Here is a 9,179-nt window from a genome sequence, read left to right as displayed (position 1 = left end):
GTAAGAATTGTTATTTATTTACCTGTTTTTGGCTGTTCATAAATTGACTTGTGAAACAAATGGCTTAGCACACTGATTAGAAATGGTAAAAACACAACTCTTCTTACATCTTTTTGATAATTTTTAATTGTTGCCTTAGTCTTATAATAGTAAACTTGTGTTCAACATTCATTAGTTTTTTTCTTGTGAAGTGAAATAAAACTAAAAATATTTTAGTGTGAAATTTTTTGCTTATCACATTTCTCTTCATGGAAAGGTAATGATTTGCCTTTTTTTTAAGTTGTGCTTTTACAGACTATTTTTTCCAATACAGTACTTACCACCTCTCACAAGATTAGCTATTCTCGTTCAGTGCTGCCCTCTATATGTGAAAGTTTCTTTACGCATGCCACAGGCTTTGTGCTCCCCCTTGTTGGAATTATCATATTCCAACATGTCTCTCATTCAAATCATCACGCATCAACTCTTAACATATTCATGTGACTCTCTCTATATTCCTCTACCGAAGCTTCAGTTCGAAATTTCACAGAAGCACCAGTGTGGGGAGGAAGGGTGGGAAGTGTGAGGGAGGTAAGTACCTATCAAAAATACATTTTCAGTATAAGAAAATTATAACTTCCTGTATGGTACTTACCTCCTCCTCTCACAAGATTAGCTAGAATCATACATTAAGAAGGAGGAGGGACATGTGCGAGGGAATGAAAGAAGCACCCACGGAAGCATCTGAAGGATACCCCTAACCATGAGATATATAAATCAGAAGAGGGAAACTTCCTTCCCACTTGCAACCTGAGTATTCATGTAGGCCTAATTCGGTCTTCACTGATTTTGTGTCTCACCTCGCCGTTTGTTACATGAAACTTCTTCTCAACCATTTTTGATATGTCTTCACTCCCCATGCTGATCAATTTGTCCCACAAGTGAGGGGATCAGCATGCCATGCCCCGCTAGGACTTCTGATCAGTACACCCTTTTTTACCATTATGCTGACTATCTATTTTTTGGATCAGCAGTTATTGGGTTCATTGTTACCTCTTTGGGGGGGGGGATTCCGAATCTAATGTTAGTCTTACCCATACCCAATATTCTTGCTTTCGTCTTACTCTAACCTACCTTCTACAGTATCTTTCTTCCACACATTTCCGCTTGGAGGCTCTTCATAGATACCCTGCATCTTTTCTCCTCCACATTAGCCCGCATTTCATCCTCTGCTCTGGTGTTACAAACGTGGTTTCTTTGTTGTTGGGACCTTATTCGAAGGGGGTCCTGTATTGGCTTGGGTAAATTTACGATCAACATATCTACGAGACTTGCATCTTGCTCCTTTTCTAAGATTTTATGTCTTTGGTACTGTCCCAGAAACTATCAAGCCTTTGGTTACATCAGACTATCAGCAATCCACCCTCACGTCCTTTGTCGCCCATTTGTCTCAGTCAGAGCCTCATATACCACCTATTTCCGTCTCTCGTCCTTCATCCTCCCAGTACTGGTGACTACCCAGTGTGCTTGGAGCCAGTGGGAGCTCGACTGTTGGAGTTTCGTCCTTGCTGGCGTCCCTTTGTCAACGATCAATGGGTGATAATAGTTCTCTCAGAAGGTTTCATTATCCAGTTTCTTTCACCTCCTCCTGTTTATCCTTGCCCCTTTTCCTTTCCTATTCCTCAAGATCCCATGGCATGTCAGCATCTATCTGAGGAAGTTTGAGATTTGATTTTACAATGAGCTATTAAACTGGTCCACCAACCTTCTGGGTTTTCTTATTCCTGTCTTTTCATGGTCCCCAAGAAAACCAGAAATTGATAGCTGATTATCGACTTACCTCACTCAATCTCTTCATTACACTCCCCAAGTTTAGCATGAAGTCTATACTCACCCTGAGATGAGCATTTTCACCAGGATTCTGGATGACGAAAGTGGATGTTTCCAATTCTTACTTCCACATCCCGATAGCCCAGCAGTCTCGACCTCATCTTCAGTTTGTCCATCTTGGAGTGGTTTACCAATATTGGTTTCTTATGTGTTTTGTTGAATAGTCCGAGCATTTGCTCGTCATCTTCATGCTCTGGGGATGTGATTTCATTATTACATGGATGACTGGCTCATTCCAAACAGGAATTGGCCAATCATACCCACCAACTCCCTTTTGTAGTGGCTCGGGTGGGCTGGCTGATCAAATTGGAGAAGTTGTTCCTTTGACCACTCAATATCTGGTCCATCTGGGGGGTCTTTTTCGACACCAATCTTAGTCAAGCTTTGCCTTCTCCATTACGTCTTTTGGTCCATGGACCTTTTAGTTCACCATGCCTTCTTGACTCTGTCACTTACCACTCTCTAGGTTCTATCACTTTTGGGGATATGGCCCTCCATGACTGCACTTGTCCATCTTGATTCTGCTCACATGAGATCCCTACAGTGGGCACTTCACTAATAATGGAACCTTTCTCGAGATTCATTTTCCTCTCCAATCTCTCCTCCTCCTTTCCTGAGAGTTGATCTGCACTGATGGCTGGACAAAGCTCATGCATCGACGTGTGTGCCACTTCCTCTCCAGCATCTGGATCTACTTCCTCTGCAAAACATTTGGATCTACATTTGTTCATGGACACATCCCTTCAAGGTTGGGAAGCAAGGATCAATCACCAGGAAGCTTTGGGTCATTGATCTGTGGACAAAACTGCCTTGCATATCAATGTTCTCGAAGTTCTAGCAGTATATCGGGCTTTACACCACTTCCTTCTTCTTGCCTGTCATTGTCTGGTGATGGTTCATTTGGACAACTCTATGGTGGTGGTGGTACATATCAACCACAAGGGGCCACCCAGTCCAGAATAGGCTCATGCACATCACATTCGTCTTATTGCATGTCATGTGCTGGGTGCTTTCAATCTCATCACAGATCATCTTTCACAACCAGACTGGTTCTATCCAACAGACCTTTGCCATCATTGTAGTTCTCCCCAATTGGATGCTTTTGCCACAAGCCTCAATACCAAGTTGTCCCTTTTTTGTTCACCTGTACTGCATCCTCAGGCTTTAGTGGTCGTGCTTTCAGCCAGGATTGGTCACACATATACCCTTATGTGTACCCTTCAATCCAATTGCTTCATCGGATGATTTCTCTGGTCCACTCAACTCCTTGCTGAGTCCTCCTGATGGCACCATATTGGCCAGTGCAATCTTACAGTGTCTGCTCCTATCACCACCTCTACCTCTTCCACTATTTCTCTTGCTTCTTTGTCAACCTCAATCTCATGTTGTACATCCCATTCTCTTCATCCTCCATCTTCATGCCTGGCTTTTGTCCAGTCTTTGGCGAGACAATCGGTTTCACACATCAAGTTGCCTCTTTATAAGCTCGTTCCTCATGGCCATCTTATGTGGAAGTACACCAGCATAAGTGGAAAGTCTTCCATTGTTGGCTGCTAATGGGATTTCCTGTTGAACAACCTTCTGTGGCTCATGTGTCAGCATTTCTCACCTGGCTTTTACACTGTGGGTCATCAGTATCCTCACTTTCTGGATGTTGGGTGGCCTTATCCCATACCTTCCATTTTTCCCGATACCATAGGATTTTCCTTTCTCCTGCTCTTATGGGGCTCATGCATTCCTTCAGGATTCAGAGGCCACCAAGGCATCCTTCCATTTAGGGTCCTCCATGCCCTCACTTTTCATCTGTTTGAATTACTTTTCTTGTGCTCATTTCATCTGTCCCTTAAAACTTATTTTATTCTCCTCTTGTTCTGTAGTTGTCTATGGTCCAATCTGTTTGCAATTGACATTTCACATACCTTTTATCACCCAACCTATCTTCTCTATCCCGATTGTTCCTTTCTCATTAAGACCCTGACAGCTCTGGAGGGTTGTTCGTCATTTTCTCTTATATCCCTTCCTTCTATATCCTGTCTTTACCCGACTGAATCAAAATAGACTTCTGTGTCTGGTCAGGGCCCCTGTTGTTATATCACATATACTGCTACTTTTCGGGGTATATGCAACTGTCTTTTTTATTCCCTAGTAATCCTTGCTTCGTAATCTTTCTCCTTCTACCCTTATGAATTGGATCTGCCTTTTGGTTCATTTGTCCTACTCTTTCATGCCTTCTTCCTCCCATACATTGTTCCACGTTTCCTCTCATCAGATCAAACATCTCACCACTTCCCTCGCTTCTCGTCTTCGTCATTCAATGGAGGAGTATTTCTACAATCCAGCATGTGGACCACTCCATGTAGGTTCATTTCCCACTATCTTCATCATATCGTGATTTCTTCTGCATTGGGGTTTCATCTACCACCTGTGGCTGTTCTCCAGGCTTCAGTGCAACTTTAACTGGTAAATTGTTTTCATTTTCTCTTTTTTCAGGGTCTTTTTCTCTCTCCTTTTTATCCTGCTCTGTGGCGAGTAGTGCCTGACCAGGTATTCTCTAACTCTAAATCTGCACTGTCAGCCATATTGATTCGTGTTCTCTCATCCATGGCTTTGCACACTCACCAGAGAGATGGGGTGTTCCACAAGATCACTTGATGGTTAATGACCTCACGATAATTTGCTTCATAAACATGCACGTTCCAGACCATACCACCCATGGATTACCTGGGTAAAGCAGAAGGGGATTGCTGCCCATTACTATCATACCTCGAGTGAATAACCAGTTATGGTCTGCTTTTGAAAATAGGGTTTTATGGTCACCCATTGCACTGTCTCTTGTAATGACATTCCTCCAGGCTCTCCACTGCATTGTCACCCTCATTCCCAGTTCCAAGTCACTGGGGTTGTTGACCAAGGAGGCATCGTTCTGAATGAGTTCCTCATGTAAAAATTTCAAACCATTTAGTTGAGAGTAGGGGAGTAATACTCTGCTGATGTAGATGTGATGTGGTCTCCAAGGGAGTTGAGCCATTGCCTTGCTAGTTGATGTGGCCTCCTAATCATGTTTACACAACCACTCTGGAGTTAAGCCATCTCCTTACTGGATGACATGGCCTCCTATTACCATTTACACAACCAGTGGAGTTGAGCTGTCACCACAAAAACTGGAGTTGCTATCACCTTAATGGATGACGTGGTCTCCTGATACATTGTACATACATACTGGAGTTGAGCCATCACAATTGCAGTTCACCCTTTTGATTGGGAGACCTCATCCTACCTTTGCATGGAAGTCGCTTTCCAGCATAGAGGTATTGGATTAGAGAAAACTAATCAACATAAGTCCTCCCACGAGTACAGGTTGTCTATTTTCCTTCCACAATTGCTCCATCTGTGTGTTTGATCACAGTGGTAGTACGTGTGATTGTCCCGATGCTCTCCTTAAATATCCTTCATTCTCTTCTTACAGGGATGTTATTGCCTTTGGATGGTGCTGGCTTATGCCAAAGTTGGGGGAGTTGATTACATGTGATCGACATCCTTTCAAAACTGGATGTCTATTCCTGGGTTGATAAAATGGTGAGAGTCCTTGTGACATACCCAGAAATCAGTGCAGATCTTAATCTACGATTCTTGGGTTAGAGGTGAAAACATTATGATCCTCATCCTACCCCTATATGGATGTTGGTACCGTGCAAGGAAGTTTTAGATGTAGTTGGCTTACTTAGTATGGTCCAACGTGCCCTAGCCACCCTACACCTTACAATTTCCACCCTTGTCTATGGCACACACTACACGGGACGAAGAGTATACCTGGCTCAGAAGTGGTGCAGTTTCCCTCTTCTGATCTACATCTCTCATGGTTAGGGGTATCCTTCATGTGCTTCCATGGGTACTTCCTTCATTTCATCGCACATGTCCCTCCTCCTCGTTAATGTATGATTCTAGCTAATCTTGTGAGAGGAAGAGGTAAGTACCATATCGGAAGTTATAATTTTCCTATACTGAAAATGTATTTCTGATAAGTACTTACCTCCCTCACACTTCCCACTTCTCTGGTGCTCATGCCTTCTGTGAAATTTCGAACTGAAACTTCAGTAAAGGAATATAGAGGGAGTCACATGAACATGTTAAGAGATGATGCATGATGATGTGCATGAGAGACATGTTGAAATATGATAATTCCAACAAGGGGAGCACAAGGCTTGTGGCATGCATAAAGAAAAGTAGATTTGGTATATCTGGATTTTTCAGAAAGCATTTGACAAGGTGCCACAAATAAGGCTTCTAAGGAAAAACCTCTATAGGTGTAAAGGATAAATTAGCAATTTGGATATAAGAGTGGCTTCATGGAAGAAAGTAGAAGGTTGTGATAAATGAAGTTCAATCAAACTGGATTAATGTCACAAATAGGGTTCCTCAGGGCTCAGTCTTGGGACCTTTGCTCTTTTTGATTTACATCAATGACATAGATGAAAAAATGGTTAATAAATTACTTAAATTTGCAGATGACATTAGGGTCTTGGGTGTTGCTAGCTCTGAAGAGGATGCTGCTGATTTACAAAATGATTTAGATCAACTGGTGAGTTGGGTAAATAGGTTTTGATTATGATAAATGCGAGATAATGCATGTGGGTTATCATAATTAGAATTATAAGTATAATTTGGATAGGAATAACCTTAACTGTCGTTAAAGTAAGGGATCTTGGTGTAATAGCCATCCAAGCAGTGTACTGTTGCAAGAGGTAGGGCAAATAGGAGTTTAGGTTGTATGTAAAGAAATACTGAATACAAGTCTAAAGAGGTTATAATTTCATTTTATCAGTCACTGGTTAGGCCACATTTGGAATATACTGTGTTCAGTCTTGGGCTCCTTACCTTAGGAAGGACATTGAATTGTTGGAAAGGGTTACTAGAATGTTGCCTGGGATAAAGAGGTTGTCATATGAGGAGAGGTTAATATCTCAAATTATTTAGGGGGACCTGATTGAGGTGTTTAAGATTGTAAAGGAAATTTATAGTGTTGATGCATCATATTTTTTTATATTTAACAATAAGAATAGTAGGACTAAGGGACACAAGTATAAATTTTGGCAAGGTAGGAGTCATCTTCAGCTAAGACAGTTTTATTTTTCTAACAAGGTGGTTGGCCTTTGGAATGGGTTGCTTTTGGATGTCGTAGAGACAGGAAATTTAAGTGAGTTTAAGAAAAAGCTTGATAACTATATGAATAATAAGGGCTGGATTTAAGATTTAAAAATTTATCTATTAATAGGTTTTCAAAAGTTATTAAGATATTCAGTTTAGCCAAAAACCGTCACCAAAGTAGAGCACCAGCGAGTAGCATAACAGTCAAATGTTGTCATGATATACACACCAAAATGTTGCATTTTTAACTTGAGGAGTGTAGGAACAGTATAATGTTTCACTAACTTCAACATATAATGTCCTTCAAGACAACTCATCACGCCAGGCTAAAACTGTTGTCCTCATAGCAACTGCCATTCATTATAAAATATTCATTGGTATTGCTAAAAGAAAAAAGAGAAACAAGTAATAAAAAAAGTTTTTTTTTTCAAAAATAAGGATGATGTAGGGGTGGTGATGTCACAGAAAGTACAGAAACAAGGTACTGATGAATACACAAAATCATACAAAAAATCTCTAGCCACTGAGTCAATACAGAAGACTGTATTAAAGCAATACAAAAGCCATCTGTTTTTTCTACAGGTCACCAGAAGCTAGTTATGAAGAGCTACCTGGTATAGTTGCTTTATCTCCAATGCATATGCCGCTTTTTAGCTCTCCAGAGCGTCACAAAATCGAAAACCAGTGAATAGCCAAAACTGAGATTTCTTATTTTCGTTCATCGTCATATTTCTTCAACAGGCCTAGCGCCCACCTTATTCTAGCAGTAACTATAATTTTATAATCATTTGACAGAGTAAACCAATCTTCAAAACCTTTGATTACCTATTTTGTTATTATTCTATGCAAGCTTTAAAAAAGAAAAAAATCATAATTCTAGGGTGAACGATGTTATTACCTCTTGAAGTTAGCTTTCTTAGAGAAATCTGTTTTTTTTTAATTTTAGGTACAGGGTGAAACAGGATTTACCAGCTAATAATAGATGACTAACATGTAGATACTCATTGCTTTGTGCATTGTACATTCGGTGTCTTTAGGGAGCCGACCTTTTTATTATGTATGAAGTGAAGGAGTAAAAAAAAAGTCAATACATTTACAGGTCATCAAAAGCTAGATATGAAGGGCTACTTGGTATATTCGCTTCATTTCCGTGTATATACCGTTTTTCAGCCAACCAGAGTGCCCCAAATTCGAAAACAGACGTATATTTTAGTTCATAATCTTTCTTCAACAGATCTAGTGTCTACCTAGGTCTAGCAGTAACTGTAATTTTATAATAATTTTATAGAGCAAAGCAGTCTTCATGATCTTTGATTAAAAGCTGTAATATTTAGGAGGTTGAAAATAGGGATTTGTAGCTTGATAAAATAATGTTAGCACTATGTCTGAAACCTTAAGCCTGTTTGTTTAGTTTTGCAATTGCATTAGCACTTTAAGCTACTGTTACATATCTGCTTGTTTGATCATTTCCGGTAAAAATTCTTTCCGAGAAACTTCAGCGATACAAGTCCTTTTTAGATTAAAAATAGTTTATTCTTTCTCGATACAAACTTTGTAATACACTTAACAACATTTATAACACACGCTATCAGTCACAGTGATTCACACACTTTACTTAGGGTGCCTACTGTGCTTGACCCAATTATCTATGTATCTCTTCAAAGACACTGGTTTTTCTCGCTAGGCTTATATACTAAAAAGAGGGCGTTCGCGGGGTTTCTCGATAAATCGAGAAACTCCAGCGACCATGCTCCAAGCGTCATGCGACTTCTGCTGTTGTAACACTGCCCCTTCCTTAGTATTGTTCATCCCAAACAATAGCCACTTACATTTAACCAATAGATAATTATCAATAACTTAATTAAATGTACAGAATTTACAAACACAATATTAAAATACAACAAAGTGTCTTAATTTTACAGGATGTATCTTCTTCCGTACTGGTCTCCATCTCATTGGCTTCACGTGGGGTTCATCTGCTCCATCAGGAAATCTCCCATAATCAGTAGCAGTCACATTAGTGGTAGTAACTTCATTAACGTCTTCACTGTTTTTTTCTCAAAACCAGGTAGAGTTTCTTTATCGACAGTGGCTTTTTCAGGTGATACGCCTTCAGCAGCATCATTGTTGGTTGGTAGGCACCCCTCAACTATGAACCACTACTA

The sequence above is a fragment of the Limulus polyphemus genome, unplaced genomic scaffold (genome assembly GCF_000517525.1).
Source record: "Limulus polyphemus unplaced genomic scaffold, Limulus_polyphemus-2.1.2 Scaffold1052, whole genome shotgun sequence".
In the NCBI taxonomy this organism is placed as follows: domain Eukaryota; kingdom Metazoa; phylum Arthropoda; class Merostomata; order Xiphosura; family Limulidae; genus Limulus; species Limulus polyphemus.
The sequence above is the reverse complement of the archived record's forward strand: the minus strand, read 5'-3'. Positions refer to the sequence as shown.